This window comes from Neophocaena asiaeorientalis, unplaced genomic scaffold (genome assembly GCF_003031525.2).
Source record: "Neophocaena asiaeorientalis asiaeorientalis breed wild unplaced genomic scaffold, Neophocaena_asiaeorientalis_V1.1 scaffold57, whole genome shotgun sequence".
Taxonomy (NCBI): Eukaryota; Metazoa; Chordata; class Mammalia; order Artiodactyla; family Phocoenidae; genus Neophocaena; species Neophocaena asiaeorientalis.
The window spans coordinates 301,967-324,817 of record NW_020172731.1 but is presented as its reverse complement, the minus strand read 5'-3'; the positions used below and the strand labels follow the sequence as shown (position 1 = coordinate 324,817).

The window sequence follows — 22,851 nt, the reverse complement described above, 5'->3', positions numbered from 1 at the left end:
GACCTGTGCTCGCACACAGGCTTCTTGGTGGCGGCAGCAGCAACCTTAGCGTCTCATGCCCGTCTCTGGGGTCTGCACTGATAGCCGCGGCTCGCACCCGTCTCTGGAGCTCCTATAAGCAGCGCTCTTAATCCCCTCTCCTCGCGCACCAGGAAACAAAGAGGTAAGAAAAAGTCTCTTGCCTCTTTGGCAGGTCCACACTTTTCCCCGGACTCCTTCCCGGCTAGCCTTGGCGCACTAACCCCCTGCAGGCTGTGTTCGCGCCACCAACCCCAGTCCTCTCCCGGTGCTCCGACCGAAGCCCGAGCCTCAGCTCCCAGCCCCGCCCGCCCCGACGGGTGAGCAGACAAGCCTCTCGGGCTGGTGAGTGCCGGTCGGCACCGATCCTCTGTGCGGGAATCTCCCCGCTTTGCCCTCCGCACCCCTTTTGCTGTGCTCTCCTCCACGGCTCCGAAGCTTTCCGCCTCTGCCACCTGCAGGCTCTGCCCGCGAATGGGCTTCCTAGTGTATGGAAACCTTTCCTCCTTCACAGCTCCCTCCCACTGGTGCAGGTCCCATCCCTATTCTTTTGTCTCTGTTTCTTCTTTTTCTTTTGCCCTACCCAGGTATGTGGGGAGTTTCTTGCCTTTTGGGAGGTCTGAGGTCTTCTGCCAGCGTTCAGTGGGTGTCCTGTAGGAGTTGTTCCACGTGTAGATGTATTTCTGGTCTATCTGTGGGGAGGAAGGTGATCTCCGCGTCTTACTCTTTCGCCATCTTCCCTTCGTCCTCCCAGAATCTTAACACCTGGTACAAGGTGGCCATCCGTGGTTTCACATCAATATGATCTCAGGCACAAACCTCCTTGTTTTTCCATTTTGTCTTTAAGTTACTTGGGGATACAACCGGCCCGCCATCCCCACGACTGTCGCGGCTTTGGCCACCGTGGCCCCCCCCAGAGCCGGCAGCCTCAGTGAGTCCGACCTCCCCTCGGGCTCCGGGGCAGTTCCGTGATGGCGGAGGGAACTATAGTTTTTTTTTTTAACCACAAGTGGGAAGAAAAAATTTGCCCAGTCAGATCAAGTTTTATGGGTTTTGAAATAAGCTCCTGGAGGCTTGCTATACAGTTTTCTGCAGTGTTTGTAATTCTTTGAGGCTCTAACACCAAGAAAGGGCATCTTCTTCAGCATTGCTTCTGGCTATGAGGCTAATAATCTTCCTTTTCCCTCTTCTTATTTCATTCATGATTTCACTGATTGTAGATGGCCAAATTACATTACCTTCTTAGGTCTCTGTTTCTTTAGTGTACTATCAGACGAATGTAGTTTGTCCTCTTAAGTACCGTGCTGGTAAGGGTTAATGAAATAATATAGGGATGCTTTCAAATTCCTTGTATTGGAAACATATTCCTGGGTTTGTGAACATTTAGGATTCACGTCACCCAGAGTTACCTCCCAAGGACAATTTCTCTTCTTGGGTGAATATTATAACTTGGACAAGATCAGTATTCATTCATTCAGAAATTACATACTAAACATGTTCCAGGCTGTTCTAGGGGCTGGAAATGGAGGTAGACAAGCTAGATTAGGTAATTCCATTTTAGTGGTAGCAAGGAGACCATAAACAACTACAGAGAAAAAGACTCTTTGGAAGAATTCACCTAAACCAGGGGAATCACGTGGATTTTTGTTAAAATATCTGAGCTCCAGGTCCTAACAATTTCTTCTGGAGGACTTCACTTTTTGTTTTCACTTTAAAATGAAGAAAATGAGCACAATGGTTGGGACCCGTCACATGCTCCCATGAGTACTCTTAGATTATTGGTCACATGGCTTGGCCCTGCATAGCCAATTAAATAGTGAAAATTTCAGGCTTTATTTTAGATAGTTCCAATATCTAGATGAAGGCCTGACCTTTCCATCTTTCACAGGGATGTTTTTGTGAGCTCATTCCTTTCTCTTCATGCCAAAACTCAGGAGAAGGGCAGGCTGTGACTGAGGCGCTCATCCTAGAAGCTGTTCTCTCTTTCTTTAACCTTGTCCCACATGCACAATCTCAGTTTCTTTTACAGCCTCCTTCCAGCCACATTTGCTTGCAATCATCATATTACACTATTTGCCTGCATCCTCAATTTCAGTCACTGACCAGGGTAGTAATAAAGTACTATCTTTCTTTTTGCCTGGCCCTTTTGGAAGCTATTGTTCTAGTTGGAGGGCATTTGCTGAGTTTTAGGGGCACCCTGCATCCCAAGAGTCTGAAGGAAATTGTTTTAGAGGTTAAAGACAGTTGTTGGTTTTTCTTCTTATATGTGATTCCAAAAGTATAAACTGATTCATTTTCAGTAGGCTGGAAAGCTCTCCCACAGGCAGAAGTACAGTTTCAGGAGATCCAGATAAAAGTACTATTGCAGCAATATCATAGGAAAAGATCATAGTAATAACTGCCATTTATCAAGGGCCTGCCTTCTGACAATCAATTACACATATTAACTCTAACCCTTGTAGTAACCCTGTGCAGTCAATACTACTCCCATTTCACAGATGTGCAAACAGAGAGGTACTCAAAGAGGTATCAGGTGATGAAGACAGAGAGCTGTCAAGTTTCAAAGTCTAAGTTTTTTTTTTTTTAATTAGGTCTTATATCCAGAATAAAGCTCCTAGGTCTTGAGTAGCAGTCTTCACCGTTTTTCCAGGATTCTCTTCATTGACAATTATAAATGATCTTTTTCTGTTTTGTTTTAAGTGCATATTTATTTAAGCCCTTTCAAAAACAATCAGTATTTATGTATTTTAATGTTTTAACCTACTTTTCCATTATGCTATCACTTTAAAAATGTACTCAGATATTTTCTTAAATACTTAAACTAGTAAAACACCAAAGCTAATGGAATTAAATTCAGCAAGAGTGAGAATAAAAGTTTGCTTTATGCCTTAAACCCCAAGTTGTGTTTTCCCTTCACACCCTACTCCCTGCAAAATGTCATCATACCATCTTCTACGATGAGAAAAAAGCAAATGTTATAAATGAAAAAGATGATGAGAGCAGCTACATTAGCCTCACAAAGGCCTAATGGAACTTTGAATCCCAATGTTATATTCAGAAGGACACTACTGAGAGTCTCCCAATGGTTGACACATTGGCCTTTGACCGTGGGAGATGGCATTTTGATTTTGATTGCTTTTCTATCGAGAATTTAGAGCCATTCCCAGAATATTGTTTTCAAGGGATTTTTCTTGGCTAATGTCTGGGCAAAAACCATTTTTATTCCTGCTGAAAACCTCTTTTCTACTAAAGTTCAGAATAGAATATGACAGAGCTTTGGCTCCAGTCTCTCTAAAATGATTTGATTGCACTGTGACATTTGCTGACAGTCATAACACATGCACTTTCCTAAACTTTGACAATATTTTAATAGGAAATTAAATGAAAGAAATACATTTTACTAGATTTTTTTTTCTTCACTAAAAAAAAGTAGCATGCGGAAACAACTTTAACAATTGTTTTCTATAATTTTAGGGAGTGTGTTAGATATTTTGGTAAATATTAGCTAACATTTATATGTAATGCACTCATAGGGTCACTTTTTTAAGTTATAGAATTTGCCCTTTTAAAGATAATACCATGCTTGGCTCTGTGCGCCACTGAAGAAGTTCTGTCTCAAGCACTGCCAGAGCTTGGGCTGGGATGCCAGAGTCACTGTCTCTGCTGACAGGAGCGGAGTCTTCTTTGGACTCACTGGGGTTTGGGCTTCAGGACAACACGGGGCTGTGTCCATGCTGACAGGAGCTGGGGTTCTGATGACCCAGGAGACGCCAGGAGGAAAAGCCGTGTGGCTGACACGGTCTTGGTGCTCTGGCCAGGTGTCAGGCCTGTTCTTCTGAGGTGGGAGAGCCAAGTTTAGGACGTTGGTCCCCCAGAGACTTCCTGGATCCACGTATTATCAAATGGTGAAAGCTCTCCTAGATATCTCCATCTCAACTCTAAGACCCAGCTCCACTCAATGACCAGCAAGCTACAGTGCTGGACACCCTATGCTAAAAAACTAGCAAGACAGGAACACAACCCCACCCATTAGCATAGAGGCTGCCTAAAATCATAAGAAGGTCACAGATACCCCAAAACACACCACTGGACATGGTCCTTCCCACCAGAAAGACAAGACCCAGGCTCATACTCCAGAACAGAGGCACCAGTCTGCTCCATGAGGAAGCCTACACAAACCACTGAACCAACCTTCGCCACTGCGGGCACACACCAAAAACAGCGGGAACTATGGACTGCGCAGCCTGTGGAAAGGAGACCCCAAACACAGTCAGTTAAGCAAAAGGAGAAGACAGAGAAAGACACAACAGATGAAGGAGCAAGGTAAAAACCCACAAGCCCAAACAAATGAAGAGGGAGTAGGCAGTCTACCTGAAAAAGAATTCAGAGTAATGATAGTAAAGATATCCAAAATCTTGGAAATAGAATGGAGAAAATACAAGAAACGTGTAACAAGGACCTAAAAGAACTAAAGAGCAAACAAACAATGATGAATAACACAATAAATGAAATTTAAAATTTTCTAGAAGGAATCAATGGCAGAATAACTGAGGCAGAAGAACGGATAAGTGACCTGGAAGATAAAATAGTGGAAATAACTACTGCAGAGCAGAATAAAGAAAAAAGAATGAAAAGAATTGAGGACAGTCTCAGAGAACTTTGAACTATTGCACCAATATTCTAATTATAGGGGTCCCAGAACAAGAAGAGAAAAACAAAGGGACTGAGAAAATATTTGAAGAGATTATAGTTGAAAACTTCCCTAATATGGGAAAGGAAATAGTTAATCAAGTCCAGGAAGTCCAGAGAGTCCCATACAGGATAAATCCAAGGAGAAACACGCCAAGACACGTATTAATCAAACTATCAAAAATTTAATACAAAGAAAAAATATTTTTAAAAAGCAAGGGAAAACCAACAAATAACATACAAGGGTATCCCCATAAGGTTAACAACTGATGTTTCAGCAGAAACTCTGCAAGCCAGAAGAGATTGGCAGGACATATTTAAAGTGATGAAAGGGAAAAACCTACAAGCAAGATTACTCTACCCAGCAAGGATCTCATTCAGATTCAATGGAGAAATTAAAAACTTTACAGACAAGCAAAAGCTAAGAGATTTCAGCATCTCCAGACCAGCTTTACAACAAATGTGAAAGGAACTTTTCTAGGCAGGAAAAACAATAGAAGGAAAAGGCCTATAATAACAAACCCAAAACAATTAAGAAAATGGTAATAGGAACATACATATTGATAATTACCTTAAATGTAAATGGATTAAATGCTCCCAGCAAAAGACATAGACTGGCTGAATGGATACAAAAACAAGACCCATATATATGCTGCCTACAAGAGACATACTTCAGACCTAGGGACACATACAGACTGAAATTGAGGGAATGGAAAAAGATATTCCATGCAAATGGAAATCAAAAGAAAGCTGGACTAGCAATTCTCATATCAGACAAAATAGACTTTAAAATAAAGACTATTACAAGAGACAATGAAGGACACTACACAATGATCAGGAGATTAATCCCAGAAGAAGATAAAACAATTGTAAATATTTATGCAGCCAACCTAGAAGCACCTCAGTACATAAGGCAAATGCTAACAGCCATAAAATTGGAAATCAACAGTAACACAATCAGAGTAGGGGACTTTAACACCCCACTTTCACCAATGGACAGATCATCCAAAATGAAAATAAATAAGGAAACACAAATTTTAAATGACACATTAAAAAAGGTGGATTTAATTGATATTTATAGGACACTCCATCCAAAAGCAATGGAATACACTTTCTTCTCAAGTGTTCATGGAACATTCTCCAGGATAGATCTTATCTTGGGTCACAAATCAAGCCTTGGTAAACTTAAGAAAATTGATATCATATCAAGTAGCTTTTCCAACCACAATGCTATGAGACTAGATATCAGTTACAGGGAAAATATCTATAAAAAATACAAACACATGGAGGCTAAACAATACATTACTTAATAACCAAGAAATGACTGATGAAATAAAAGAGGAAATCAAAAAATACCAAGAAACAAATGACAATGAGAACACGATGGTCCAAATCCCATGGGGTGCAGCAAAAGCCGTTCTAAGAGGGAAGTTTAGAGCAATGCAATCCTACCTCAAGAAACAAGAAACGTATCAAATAAACAACCTAACCTTACACCTAAAGCAATTAGAGACAGAAGAACAAAAAACAGTTGGCAGAAGGAAAGAAATCATAAAGATCAGATCAGAAATAAATGAAAAAGAAATGAAGGAAATGATAGCAAACATCAATTAAGCTAAATGCTGGTTCTTTGAGAAGATAAACAAAATTGATAAACCATTAGCCAGACTCATCAAGAAAAAAAGGGAGAAGACTCAAATCAATAGAATTAGAAATAAAAAAGGAGAAGTAACAACTGACACTACAGAAATACAAAGGATCATGAGAGATTACTACAAGCAACTCTATTCCAATAAAATGGACAATCTGAAAGAAATAGTCAAACTCTTAAAAAAGCACAACCTTCCAAGACAGAACTAGGAAGAAACAGAAAACATAAACAGACCAATCACAAGCACTGAAATTGAGACTGTGATTAAAAATCTTCCAACAAACAAAAGCGCAGGATAAGATGCCTTCACAGACGAATTCTATCAGATATTTAGAGCAGAGCTAACATGTATCCTTTTCAAACTCTTGCAAAATGTAGCAGAGGGAGGAACACTCCCAAACTCATTCTACGAGACCACCATCACCCTGACACCAAAACCAGACAAAGATGTCACAAAGAAAGGAAACTACAGGCCAATGACACTGATGAACATAGGTGCAAAAATCCTCAACAAAATGCTAGCAAACAGAATCCAACAGCACGTTAAAAGGATCATACACCATGATCAAGTGGGGTTTATTCCAGGAATGCAAGGATTCTTCAATATATGCAAGTTAATCAATGTGATACACCATATTAACAAATTGAAGGAGAAAAACCATATGATCATCTCAATAGATGCAGAAAAAGCTTTTGACAAAATTCAACACCCATTTATGATAAAAACCCACCAGAAAGTAGGCATAGAGGTAACTTACCTCAACATAATAAAGACCAGATATGACAAACCCACAGCCAAAATCGTTCTCAATGGTGAAAAATTGAAAGCATTTCCAGTAAGATCAGGAACAAGACAAGGTTGCCCACTCTCACCACTCTTATTCAACATAGTTTTGGAAGTTTTAGCCACAGCAATCAGAGAACAAAAAGTAACAAAGGGAATCCAAATCATAAAAGAAGTAAAGCTGTCACTGTTTGCAGATGACATGATACTATACATAGAGAATCTTAGAGATGCTACCAGAAAACTACTACAGCTAATCAATGAATTTGGTAAAGTAGCACGATAAAAAATTAATGCATAGAAATCTCTGGCATTCCTATACACTAATGATGAAAAATCTGAAAGTCAAATTAAGAAAACACTCCCATTTACCACTACAACAAAAAGAATAAAATATCTAGGAATCAACCTACCTAAGGAGACAAAAGGCCTGTATGCAGAAAACTATAAGACATCAATGAAAGAAATTAAAGACGATACAAACAGATGGAGAGATATACCATGTTCTTAGATTGGAAGAATCAACATTGTGAAAATGACTCTACTACCCAAAGCAAACTACAGGTTCAATGCAATCCCTATCAAACTACCACTGGAATTTTTCACACAACTAGAACAAAAAATTTCACAATTTGTATGGAAACACAAAAGACTCCGAATAGCCAAAGCAATCTTGAGAAAGTAAAACAGAGCTGCAGGAATCAAGCTCCCTGACTTCAGACTATACTACAAAGCTATAGTAATCAAGACAGTATGGTACTGGCACAAAAACAGAAATATAAATCAATTGAACAGTATAGAAAGCCCAGAGATAAACCCACACACATATGGTCACCTTATTTTTGATAAAGTAGGCAAGAATATACAGTGGCGAAAAGACTGCCTCTTCAATAATTGGTTCTGGGAAAACTGCACAGCTATATGTAAAAGAATGAAATTAGAACACTCCCTAACAGCATACACAAAAATAAACTCTAAGTCGATTAAAGGCCTAAATGCAAGGCCAGACACTATAAAACTCTTAGAGGAAACTATAGGGAGAATACTTTATGACATAAATTACAGCAAGATCCTTTTTGACCCATCTCCTACAGAAATGGAAACAAAAACAAAAATAAACTAATGGGACCTAATGAAACTTCAAATCTTTTGTACAGCAAAGGAAACCGTAAACAAGATGAAAAGACAACCCTCAGAATGGGAGAAAATATTTGCAAATGAAGCTACTGACAAAGGATTAATCTCCAAAATACGCAAGCAGCTCATGTAGCTCAGTATAAAAAAAACAGACAACCCAATCCAAAAATAAGCAGAAAACCTAAATAGACATTTCTCCAAGGAAGATATACAGATTGCCAACAAACACATGAAAGAATGCTCAACATCATTAATCATTAGAGAAATGCAAATCAAAACTAAAATGAGGTATCACCTCACACCAGTCTGAATGGCCATCATCAAAATATCTACAAACAATAGATACTGGAGAGGGTGTGGAGAAAAGGGAGCCCTCTTACACTGTTGGTGGGAAAGTAAATTGATACAGCCACTATAGAGATCAGTATGGAGGTTCCTTAAAAAACTACAAATAGAACTACCATATGACCCAGTAATCCCACTACTGGGCATATACCCTGAGAAACCATAATTCAAAAAGAGTCATGTACCACAATGTTCATTGCAGCTCTATTTACAATAGCTAGGTCATGGAAGCAACCTAAGTATCCATCGACAGATGAATGGATAAAGGTGATGTGACACATATATACAATGGAATTTTATTCTGCCATAAAAAGAAACAAAATTGAGTTATTTGTAGTGAGGTGGATGGACCTAGAGTTTGTCATACAGAGTGAAGTAAGTCAGAAAGAGGAAAACAAATACTGTATGCTAACACATACATATGGAATCTATGAAAAACAAAAAATGGTTATGAAGAACCTAGGGGCAGAACAGGAATAAAGGCACAGATTTAGAGTATGGACTTAAGGACACGGGAAGGGGGAAGGGTAAGGTGGGACGAAGTGAGAGAGTGGCACAGATTTATATATACCACCAAATGTAAAATAGAGAGCTAGTGGGAAGCAGCCATATAGCACAGGGAGATCACGTCTGTGCTTTGTGACCACCTAGAGTGGTGGGATACAGAGGGTGGGAGGGAGATGCAAGAGGGAGGAGATATATGTATATGTATAGATGATTCACTTTGTCATAAAGCAGAAACTAACACACAATTGTAAAGCAATTATACTCCAATAAAGATGTTACAAAAAATAAAAAATAAGGGTAATACCATGATTAATTTCAAGTGTTTTGCATAATTTTTTAAGGACCATATTTTCTCTCTCGCTCCCTCCCTCTCTCTCTCTCTCTCTCCTTTTTCAGAGTACTAAGGACCAATATAATTTAACCATTTTATTATACAGGATTATAATTAGTAGTAGCATAAATTATTAAACTATATATCATGAAGAGATATTTGGAAAAGCATTGGTATGTTCACAGCTGTTTGTACATATACTTGCTGGACCAGATATCTATGTTTCTAAGTTCTTGTGTTTTATTGTTAGCTTTTTTTAATGTGGTAAAATACATACAACATAAAATTTACCATTTTAACCATTTTTAAGTATATAGTCTGTTGCATTAAGTATATTCACATTGTTCTGAAAACTATCACCACCATTCATCTCCAGAACTTTTCTATCTTCCTCTAGTGAAACCCATTAAACACTAACTCTCCCTTCCTCCCTCCTCCCATTCCCTGGAAACCACCATTCATCTTACTGTCTCTATGAATTTGACCACTCTAGGTATTTCATATAGGTGGACTCATGTAATATTTTTCCTCTTTTGAATAGCTTATTTCAGTTAGCATGATGTTTTTAAGGTTCTTCCGTGTTGTAGTACATGTCAGAATTTCTTTCCTTTTTAAGGCTGAATCGTATTGCTTTGGATGTATATATCACATTTTGTTTATCCATTCATTTGTTGATGGATACCTGTGTTGCTTCCACCTTTGGCTATTGTAAATAATTTGCTATGAATATTGTTCCACAAATATCTGTTCATGTCCCTGCTTTTACTTCTTTTGAGTCTATTCACAGAAGTGGAATTGCTAATTTATATGGTTAGTTCTATGTTTAATTTTTTGAGGAATCTTATTCTTGTAGTTTGATCTCTCTTGCTGCCTTTTCATTATGCCTATTTTCAAGAAACTTTCCCCACCTAGTTATACCTCTTTCTACTTTGCTGTTTATTTTCTCTTAGCTGAAGAGGGATTTAGCTAATTTGATTACAGTTGTGTTTAGAATAGAAGTAAATAGACTCTGAGGGACATTTAATTAAATAAAGTTCATCAGCTTTAGTATATAAATTTTATATTTATTTTATCACTGAAATGTTCTTTTATTTTATGTACTTTCAGGGTATATAATTGAAAGTGTTATTGATGGTGTTTTAGATAATTAAGTTCATAGGAGTAGTGACTTCTAGATAAGTAAAATATTATAGTTATTTGAATTCAGATTTCTTAATCTAGATATTAACTGTGTGTGATTATGTTCTGGTAATGGACCAAACATTGGATGATATTCATAGCAGAACTATTTTTTGGAAATTCATGAATTATTATTAGTTATGGATGCTTATTATCTATCTGTGTCAGTCCCTAAGCTCAAGTCTGGATTAGCGTGAGGAAATACTTAGTCCAGATGTTGAGTATAAAATGCAAATATAAGGCTTTGTGCACCTGCCAAAAACCAGAACAAAACATCATTGACTGATGGTACAAATGGCCTCAATAATGGCCAGTGATCTCACTCAAAATAAATAACTACCAATAAATGACATGGCCACATGGAAAGGGGATATAATAATAATCAGTTTGTCATGATTATTAAATTATTAAATATTGTCTTTAGCCATGATATATGCAAGTCATCCTAAGATAATTTCTTAATGGTGTGGTCTTTTGGTTTTTTTTATTTTTTTTAGTAATAACAACTAACATGTATTGAGCCCCTATTATGTACTAGACGCTGTGCTAAGTAGTTGATAGACTTTACTGTTAGGGCCCAGGGCAGGTGCCCCCAAAATATGCCTCAGTGGCATATATTTCTCCCATATGAAAGCTGCCCTCCCTGTACTAGGAGGTAGAAAAACATCCTTGTTACAAACAAACCTTGTTGATTCTTCACTAATTTATTACCCAAGCCCAAACTTTGCTTAAATTCTTTACTAATAAAGCACCTAATTAAGCATCGAAACCTCAATTTCTTTGTCCTGTCAGTTCCTTTCAAATTTATTGTTTCTTTGTCTAAAAAGTATAAAAGCTGCCTGATTTGGCCGCTTCTTTTTTTTTTTAATTTTTTTATTGTGGTAAAAGTCACATTATATAAAACATACTATTTAACCATATTTAACTGTACAGTTCAGTGGCACTAAGTACATCCACATTGTTGTGCAACTCTCACCATCATCCATCACCTGAATTTTTCACCTTCCCAAACTGAAACTCTGTCCCTTTTAAGCACTAACTCCCCATTCCTCTTCCCCACCCCACCCCCTCCCCACCCCTTGGCATCTACCACTCTACTTTTTGACTCTATAAATTTGTCTATCCTAGGTACCTCGTATAAGTGGAATCAACCAGTATTTGTCTGCACCTGATGCATATTGGAATGAATTTTTTTTACTTTTTAAAAAAAATTCAAACAGAAAGTCACAAAAATTATAATCATCCTCATCAGTTCACTCAGTCCCATGTAATTAATTATTTTTTCATCTTGATCTTTTGTTAGCACTTTTATGAATTCATCAGTTTTCCATTAGAGTTCTGAAAATGCTCATTCATTCAGTTCAGCAGTATAGTCAGTTACCAGAACCCTGTACTTGTCAGAGTCTTTTCCATGAATTCCTTGAAGATGAAACCCTCTTATAGGAACATTTTTGCAAAACATCAGAGTACACCCAGAACTGTCTGTAAATGACAAAAGACTTAAAAATGACCACGGTTAAAGATTTGATGAAAGTTCATAATAATGCAATTGACAAGGAAATATAGTTATTTCTGAGATATACATTTTAAAGTAATAACTGGAATTATGACAAAACATTACCCTCAGACTTTTGAGGGATTACTATTTCTAACTACTGCAGCATTTCAGCAAATTATCTTCCCTGAATCCTTGCCTTTTCTAGGCCAGCCAAACCACCCAGCCACTACTAGGTCCCTCATATTCCAATTCAGGTAAGGACATTTATCTTGGCTCCTGGTTATTTTCCTACACTCCCACTTGTGCTCTGGGTCCATGTTTCTATCCAAAATCTACTTGGATTTTGACCCATTTGGCTTTATCTCCCATTTCCACTTGCCTCTCATACTTGATGACAGAGAGAAAAATAGACCTCTGCAAACTAAAATAGGAAGAATTATCTTCATTAGAAACTTCAAAGAAAGCAAAACCAAAATGGAAAAGACTTCCTTCTCCTGAAATGGAGAAGCTACTGTTTTTGAGGATTAGTCATAAGAAATCAGTATGTCCTCCCTCCTTATACTCATTCAATGACCATTTACCTTATAGAATTTACTAGACACTGCTAGGTTCTGTGCCCACAAAAAATAAGATAGTCTCTATCCTTAAGTAGTTCATAGTTTCCTGGAGAAAGCACAAATATTTAAAATAATAATAATACAGTATGAACAAAACCAAAGTAGAGATATGCTTAGCTTCTGTGGAATGTATAAGTAGTGAGGGGAGTAGACAGGGAAGATTTACCATAGAGGTAATGCTGAAATTGAGTCTCAAAGAATTAGTTTTCTTATCAGGAAAGGAAGTTCAAGGCAATTCTAGGCAGAAGGGTCAATACATGCAAAAAGCATCACATTATCAAGTAATATGGCACAGTCAAGGAATCATTAGTTGTTTGACACAAAGCAACATATTTGGAGACAAGAGAGAACAGTAAATAAGAGCTCTAGGAGAATGAGAGTTTCAGCTGGAGCCATCTTTTCACCTATGCCTAGTGAACAATGATAAGGTGAATGTAAAATATCACATGGTGAGAAGAACTGCCAAGTAAGACTTCATATTGGAGTAGCAATAAGTCTGGGGAATCCCATATCACTGCATTCCTTGATCTTCTGAACTGGGACCTCTCAGGTTTCCCTTTATAGGGTCCCCAGCTCCAGGCACTTCATAAAAGGCTGACTCTGAACAATGGCTTAGTTACTTAGTATTAATTTAGCTTCATTTTCTTGTGTACTAAATTTTTAATGTAAGAGTGGCTTTGGATTAGCTTCTCAATCCAATTGGTGGTCTTACTCCAACTTTTTATATGAGGTACAAATGAGCTTCTTAATACAAAATCCCAGAATTAAACTGGCTTAACCTCAGGGACTCTAACTGCCACCACCTGGCAGAGAGGAAAACATAACACATTCCCTGGTAGGGCAGGGTGTCTACTGAGAGACGGGCAAGCTAAATGTGATAGTCCTTCCTGCACCCTTCATGGGGAGGACTGCAGAAGTATGTGGAGATAGGCCAGAAACATCAGAAGTGAGGAAGGAAGTTCTCTCCCCTCAAATACTCTCTGCTCAAGTGTCTATAGGACTTGAGCTTTTATCTTTCCCCATAATCCTCCAAAGGACTTAAGTTATGCCTTGAATCATAGTTCCTATGATCCATCCTGCTATCCAGTTGGACACCAGGATACTGCCCCTGTCTCAGCTTTCTTTCCTTGTTTTCTATTTAAACTTCCCCCAATTGCCTTCTGGGTTTGTCTCAGCTACCTAACCTGCCAACAAAGCCTAACAGCCAAGTATTGTTTATGATGGGTGATTTCAATCAATCTTTCTAAGCTCTTATTCCTTTAGAGGGCAGATCGTGGTATGTATGATTCACCATGGTACAAAAAAAATTGTTTCCTTGGGCTAGCTGTAATTGAACTTTTCTTATGTTCAGAGTTCTTGTCTTTGAACTTTCAGGGTTGGACTAGATGCTTCCCAGGATCCTGGAGACTGTTTTATCTTATGACTCTGTAGCAGCTTGAAATGTTGAAATACCTTCATGCCTCCTGTATCTACTTGGCGTAGCCTCATTATGAGCAGAGGATATTTCCCTACCTCTTGATTTCAGAATTGGCCATATGACTTGCCGAGAATAGGGACAGAAGTTACAGTATGCCAGTTCTGAGTCTTAAAGAGGTCTCCCTCTTTCATTTCTGCCATTGTTGTGATAGTAGCTTTCTCTGGGTAGCCTGCCAGCCCCAAGAGGAAGCCAAGAGATATGTGGAGTAGAACAACACAAGCCATTGATGTCTGCAGTCAAGCCTTCTCAGCCACTTGAAATTTGTGAAGAAGAAGTAAAGGCTCATTGTTGTGTGCCACTGAGATTTTGAAGTCATTTGTTACGCAGTATTATTATGGGAATACCTAACTGATTCAGCCTCCATGGTTGCAATGTTTTGCACATAGCAGACTTGATAACTATTGATTGAATGATGCTGTTATTGAGAATTGTTTTATTGTACCTGTTTTGCATGAAGCACAAGGGTCAAAATAAAATGTCTCTGAATCACAGCTATCATCAATCCAAAGTGCAGTGGCCAGGGATTCTTAAAACTTTTCTGTAAGGGAAAGTGGAGTAGTAGTGACCCAGTGCTATATTTTGCCAGACATTTCTTAAAGTGCTGTTAATCCTGCAACTACACCCAACCCCACTTCTGGCCAGTGCATGTCTGTCACCAGTCCTTAGAGACCCCACTCCTTGTAAGCTCCCTTCAGAAGGTTCTCAAGTGACTTTGTAATTTTCCCAGCTGGTTGTATTGGGCCATTTTGTCCTAGATCATTTGGGGGATAAAAGAGAGACTGCTAAAGAGATGAAGGCTTTTAATGAGACTCTTTTCACTGGAGTCTTTATAAATTAGGTCAGTTACAATATGATAAAAGCAAGGGATAGTCTGTAGTGGATAATTAGGAAACTGCACTGAGATATAGGACAGCCTCTTCAAAATGACTTCTAATACCTACATGAGGTTTTTCTGAGCAAGCAGCAATGCTGAGAAATCCAGAATTTGGAAGTTGCTGTGGTACAAGGAGGCTAGATCTTAGGGATCATGGAAGAGACATCTTGATCCTGAGTACTATTTCAGGCCAAGGATCTGAGAAAAGATGTACCTGATTCTTTGAAGTGTGCTTCAGAAAGAATCGGGTACTGTCAGAGGTGTATTTAGCAACAAGGATGCCGAAACTCAGAGTAGATAACTAGCCCAAATTCTCTCTACTACCCAGTGCATCCTTGTTACTTTCTATAATGCCATGCTAATGAAGTATGTTGTTGATTTTTTATTAATCAGCTATAACAAGCACTGTACTGTACTAAGAGATAAAAGGATTATTACCTATTATAGAAACTCCAACTAATACCAGTAACAAGTACCATTTCTTGAGTTCTTACTTTGAACTAAATGATTTTTTTAATCTATACTATTTCATTTAATTTTCATAATTTTACTGTAAGGATAATAATATTATTCCCGTTTTTCAGATGAGGACATTGAATCCCAGAGGAAAAAAGTGATTTTTCTCCAAGTTCACAGGACCAGAAATATAAAACATGGGCTCTGGCTTTTAGAAAAGGGAGTCTTCTCAGGATGACAGGTATAGAAAAGTGATATGTGGGAGATGAGAACAGTACAAGTGGCATAAGTTTGACTAGGAGAGGAGGCCTTGAACATGACGGGTCTAGAGGAGGGATCTCAAACTTCTTCTGTAAAGGGCTTTGAGGGCCATATGATCTCTGATGCAACTACTCAGCTCTGCCACGTAGCACAAAAGCAGCCATAAAAATATGTAATCAAATGGGCGTGGATGTGTTGTATTAAAACATCATATATGGACACCCAAATTTGAATTTCTCAAAATTTTAATTTCACAAAATATTATTATTTTGTCTTTTTAAACTATTTAAAAATACAAAGCCATTCTTAGGATGCAGGATGCACAAAAACAGGTGGCAGGATAAATTTGTCTTGTGGTTTGTAGTTTGCTGATTCCTGGTCTAGTGTCTAGTAGTACATTTGTATACATATGCATATGTTTAATGAATTAATTAAATTTTTGTAGCAGGAAATGAAAAGAACATTGTCACTGAATACTGGTTAAATAGGAAAATCTATAGAAACTACATTTTGTATCCATGTCAGAATCAGTGGAAGATTGAGGTATTATGCATTGTTATGTCCTGCAGAATAATTTTTGACCTTTACTAAAAGCCTTGATGAGAACTTTGAGATTTCCTTAATCTTTCTGTACTTTAGTTTTCTCCTCTGTATAATGTGGATAATAATAATACTTATTCTCTGTGTCAGGTTCCCTGAGACTAACCCCAGGTTCAGTGCCTCACTAGGAAGAATCACAGGACTCAGGATATGGTGATACTCACAGCTATGATTTACTACAGTGAAAGGATACAAACTAAAAATCATAACAGGAAAAGGCACATAGAGCAAAGTCTAGGAAAACCAGGCACAAGCTTCCAATAGTCCTCTCCTACTGGAGTCACACAGGACATGCTTAATTCTCTCAGCGAGTCATGACAACACGTGTGAGATGTTGCCAATCAGGGCAGTATATAAGAGACTCAGTACCTAGGGTTTTGATTAGAGGCTGATCATGTAAGTGTCCTCTGCCTGGCATGTATCAAGCTCTAGACACCCAGAAGGAAAGCAGGTGTTCAACATAAACCGTATTGTTTATACAAACAATTTAGGCACAGGGAGCTACTCTTATCAATTCTGGAAATGGTGGGAACCCTCCTGAAATCCAAGTTCCTAGATACCAGTCAAGTGTGAAGTTTGTAGGTAGGCCTTTCAAAGAATAAAACTCAAGATGCCTAGTTAACTCTTTTCTGCATGCTCTCCCAAAGTGGGGAGGATTAAAATGAGATAATGTATTAGGCTTACATAATTCTTGGCAGAGAATGAGCCCACAAAACAGTATATTTTACTCTCAGCAGATTAACCAGGAGGCAAAGCGGGATAAAGAGAAAGTTTCAGAGGGTTGCAGAAATGGCATGATCTTTTGTGGATATATTTGTGTGTTATGAATCATTACACAGCCATATAACCACATGGGAAAATGTCATTAATTCCATCTGTCAAGCTGTAGCAATTAAGAATATGATCTTCCCAGGAATCTCTTGAGTGTTATGCCTTATTGGCCAAAGAGATACTTAGAGAGGTCCACACACACGAGACAATATCATCCTGATGTACAGAATTCCCATGATAGTGGAGGATACTCATACTCATGTACTTCTAAAACTTTGCAGATTTGTTTGAAATTAACAAAGAAGAAGGGACTTTTGCTCCAAGTTTCCACTGAAGGTGACATCCAAATTATTGTACAGTAGTAGTTGACAAGTTTACTTCTGTGGACTTTTTCATTATGTGCCTTTCTCCCTACTAAGGAAAGCTGAATATGGAATGGTTCTACTACCAGTTCCGTCATTGTATTGCTCACAACTGGCACCAAGAAAGGATGATAAATTTACTATCACACATTTATTGTCTTTGTATGAGGGAGTAAGTCATTACTTTGTTTTGTGCTGTAGAAACCCCAATGTCTCTAAATTGATTCATTAAATACCCAAGATGTCAAAGTTCCTCTTTTATTCTGTTGCAATATTGTTAATCTTCAATTACCCACCAATGCATTTTCCACTTTATGGCTACTTTAGATGCTAATTTTTAATACCAGGCAGATTTTCTCCAGCCATCCAGAATATTTTCCTTCATGTGCAGATTTTTTTAGACAATAGAAAATGCTTTAGAAAGTAAAACATTTAAAAATAAATTTTTGGCATAAAATATCATACAAATCGTGAAGGAGATAGAAGAGGCTTATAGTTTCATTTATTTTTTTGGATTATCCACAATCTTGATGCTGATATTTGGGTCAGTCGTGAGTTTTTTCTAAACACATGTGTTCTTAAAGGAAAACAAAAAAATTATTCTGCTCTTTACACTTAATAAACCAATTATCTCTTAATAATGGAGATGTAACTTATGAATACATTAGTATCTGCAATGAACAGTTTTTCCTTCTTTGGTCAGCTAATGAATCTCCTGAGTATTGAGAAATTGGTACCAAGCTAAAGATCATCAACTCTCTAATAATGCGGTACTTTTCTGACAAAACTATAACCTCCAAACCCTCACTGCTTCTTAAAAGGCAGAGCTTTGGGCCATTGCAATGTCATCTCTCAGAAAGAGAGTGACACGGCCTGCCTATCCTGGAATGAGATTCATGTTATTTTACTATATAGCAATTATGGTCTAGATTGTTTAATTATTTTCTTTTTAAGAATCTGCTTTAATTATTTGAGGACTTTAAAGAAATCCACTTGAGTGAAAACTCAGTAATATAGCCATTTCCAATTCTATCATGTACAATTTAACATAGTTTATATGCTTCTTCATGATCTTAAATCTCTTACTCAGTTTTGTAGGCAAGGAAATCTTAGGTCATAAGAAAAATGGTATTTAATTAGACAATGAAGAGAATAAATGCTTTATTCAGTTCTTAGACCACACTCTACTTACCAAATGGTTCAGAAACCAGTCAGGGCAGCTTGGATGCAGTCAGTGGTGCTTACAGAATTAACTGCCTGTTCCTAAACTGTACAGAATGGCAGAAGCATTGAGTTTGAAAAAGTAAGAAACAAACTGCTTCAACAGTAAATCTTTTGTAACCAGATAAGGCATCCTTTATGCAGGGACCTGCTTAAGTATATCATTTGATTTGAAACTTTCAGTTGTGAGCTCATTATATTTAGCAACTTACATTTTAAGTGAGAAGTAGATCCAGGTTTTAATTTTGTGACATTGTTCTGAAATTAGCCTGGGGGCTTGGAGTCTTGGTTGTCACGTGAATAGTGAAGGAGATGGGATAATCATTCAAACACAACTATATAGAGAGGGCAACAAGAAGTAAAGCAATGTGAAAGGGAAGTGCCCTACCTCATTTTGGTTTTGCTGACAAATATTTCTATATGTAGTAATAGGAAAGACCATGTTTAGGTCTGACAAATAATCATATTGGTATTTAACCTGGGTTATAACTGAGAGATTAAATTCCGTGGGCAAGTTGAAGGTCAATCTCAATATCAAAACCTTGGTTAGTGAAATAGAGATGGGTTTCATTTATCTTCAAAGATGTGCTTTACGAAATGTTCCTACCTTATTGATTCAACTAGATTCAAGATCAGACTCATTTTATTGAAGTCCATGTAGGTTTGTTGCAGGTGTTCACTTAAGTTATCCAATTAAAATCTGACATTAGGTTAACTGTCACTCTCAGTATGAACTTACTTTGAGACTTGCTTTTACCTAGGAAGTCCACTTCTAGGAATGTATCCTACTGATATGCTTGTATACTTGCAAAGTGATATATGTATTGATACTAAGATGTTTCAGCATTGTTTGCAGTAGTAAAACATTGGAAACAACTTAAATGCCTATCAGGAGGGGTCTGTTTAAATAGTTTATGTTACAATGAAATACTCTGCAAGCATTAAAAAAATACTAAGACAGCTCTATATGTCCAATGTGGAATGATCTTCACAGTATTTTAAATGAAAACTACCGTGAAGAAATCTGTATTATGTGCAGCCATTTGTGTTCAAGAATTTTTTTAATGCTTATGTATGAATATATATTTATATATATGCTCAGAATGCATAGTTATCTTTGGAAAAATACAAAGTAATTGGTAACAATCATTAGCCCTTGGGAGGTGAAAATTTGTTGGAGACCAAGGATGAGAGGGAGATTTAAATTTTACCATTTATGTCATTTTAGATATTTCGACTTTTGTAAGGTGTGTGTATTATCTATTCAAAACATTGTTTTAAAAAATTCACCTGCCTGGGAAGAGCAAATGGACTTGTCACCTATTCTCTGGACTACTTTATTCATTTCCTATCATCACATTTATCAAATGGTCTCCTGTTAAGGATTTTCTGTTGAATCTCCTTGCTAGTGTGTGAGCTTCTTAAGCCTAGGATCATTTTATGCATTTTAACACACTCGGGATCTAAAATGTCTGGCCTGTGGTAGGGGTTCAATAATGTTTGAATGAATGTATGCATTTTTATATGCCATTATTCTCTTCATTTATTGTTTTCAATTTTTACTTTATCATTTTATGATAATTTTGTAAACAAAGTAATAGCTAAAAATTATATAGTACAAAAGCTTATACTGAAAAGTGGAAGTCTGCTGTCCCCACCCTGTCCCTTTTTGTAGAGAAAAACCACTCTTAACTTCTTTTAAGCTACACTTTATGATATTTACCTCCTTATCTCTAAATAATAACCTTATATTGATACTTACTGATTTGTCAGTTTTAGTCACCATCTTTTGACTTTTTTGATATAGTATACTTGAGGACTACTTACTCACTGACTCCTACTGACTCCCATCTCCACCCCTTGTTCTCTCATTATAATTATATTACCATTTTTGGTTAAATCGATTAGCTGCTATTTACATTCCTATGACTAGGTAACTATTTTTTACTACTAAGCCAAGTAATATGATTATATTTCATAAAGTTTTTTTTGTTTTACTAAAGTTAAAGTTTGCATTTTTTAAAGTTTTTGTTTTCTTTATGCTTATGGCTATTGTGTTCCAAATACAAAGATTTGTCACTTGCTTATAATATTTTTTCTAAATGCTCACAGTTCCAAACAGTGCATCAGGTCCAGTTTTACCTGGACACCTCATTCCTGAGCCCTCCAACCTCATGCCCTAGTATGGATTACTCTGTAGATTTGATGTGCAGCTGTTATCTGGACTTACCATTTCTGAACCTGTGTAAAAAAAAAATATATATATATATATAAATATATATATAATATATATATATAGATATATAGATAGATAAACTTCCTATATCCTGTGTACTAAGTCCATATCTTCCATGATATTATAAAGATAATAATGTTATATGTAGCATTTATTTTGTGCCAGGCACTGTTTACATGCAAGGACTCACTGAATGCTCATGAGTTAGGTATTATTATTATCTCCATTTTACAGATGAGGAACTTGAGGTAAGTAGCAGTTAGTTTTCTTAATGGCACACAGCTAGAAAGTGGAAGAGTCAATATTCAAACCCAGGATTCTGATTCCAGGATCTGTGCCTTAATCATTTTAATATACTGCTTCTTTTTCTCAAGATATATCTTCATTACATATTAAAGAGTTATTTAGAGGGTAAAGCTTTGAATCCTTGCATGTCAGAAAATGTCATTATATTATGTTCATGATTGATTGATATATTAGCTAGGTATGGAATTTTGTTTTAACTCAGAATTTTGGAAGCATTATCTTTTAGCATCAATGTTACTTTTAAGAAATAAAATGTCATTTGACTTCCTGTGTATGATCTGTTTGTAAATAACCTCTGTAACCTCTTAGGAACTCCTCTTTATCTCTAGAGTTTTGACCTCTGATGATGATTTCCTTTTATTCATTCATTTTGCTGGGTAATTGGTGGCCCTTTCAATCTATAAACTTTATGTTTTTAGGACTCCAAAATTTTCCTTTTTGCTTTTTTACTAGTTTCCTTCCTGTTTTTTTGTTTGTTTGTTTATCTGTTTCTTTACAATATAAAGTCTTATTAGTCTGTGTCCTTAGAGATTCCTTTTCTCATTTGTTTTGAGTCCCTCTCTTTCATGCTGGAGGCTTCATTCAAATATCTGGTGATCTTGGATGTGCACTCATATTTATGAATGAAAGAGCAAAGGGATTTATTGTAAGTTCGATGATGATGATGATATATGTTGGAAGCTTAGGGATGAAGTTCATTTATCAACTCTTAGGATTCACTCCAAGGTGATCAGATGGTAGCACGTCTGTTCACCGAGGTAGACATCTTCCCTGCTTGTTTTGTGGAAGAATTTATTGCTTTTTTTCTCAGAAGCTCTGCAGGTTATCCAGAAAAGAATATTCTAGTCTTTTGTCTGTTTAGGCTTCTAACATTAGGGGAACTAGACCAGTAAGAGAGCTGGGATTCCCACTGTTGAGTGACATTTTCCCACCTTCAGTTTCCACCATACGCATGCCCCTCCTAGATCCATTCCTCCAGAGCAGTCTTTTTTCTTCCTCCACTGTGGGGTGGAAACCTTGCCCAGCTATATCGGAGGAAGGAAGAGACCTAACTACTCTGATTCATAGAGTTTTGACTAATGTTACCTTCATTTCCAGCTTGTCTCCTCATTGCATCTTCCATGATACTTGTGCTTCTAAATCTTATGCTTTTTCAGCATTCTGTGGAATGACTGTCTTTCTTTTTTTTTGTATTTGTTTTTTTTTTGTTTGTTTTTTACATCTTTACTGGAGTATAATTGCTTTACAATGGTGTGTTAGTTTCTGCTTTATAACAAAGTGAATCAGTTATACTAATACATATGTTCCCATATCTCCTCCCTCTTGAGTCTCCCTCCCTCCCACCCTCCCTATCCCACCCACCCAGGTGGTCACAAAGCACCAAGCTGATGTCCCTGTGTTGTGCGGCTGCTTCCCACTAGCTATCTATTTTACGTAGTGTATATATGTCCCTGCCACTCTCTCACTTTGTCACAGCTTACCCTTCCCCCTCCCCATATCCTCAAGTCCATTCTCTAGTAGGTCTGTGTCT

At 37.3% G+C, this 22,851-nt stretch overlaps 1 protein-coding gene across 1 annotated transcript in view; it reads left to right on the top strand.

The window, feature by feature from the left end:
* PLCXD3 (phosphatidylinositol specific phospholipase C X domain containing 3) overlaps positions 1-22,851 on the top strand; it is a 163,613-nt gene that overhangs the window by 17,381 nt on the left and 123,381 nt on the right. The gene's annotated exons all lie outside the window — the stretch shown is intronic.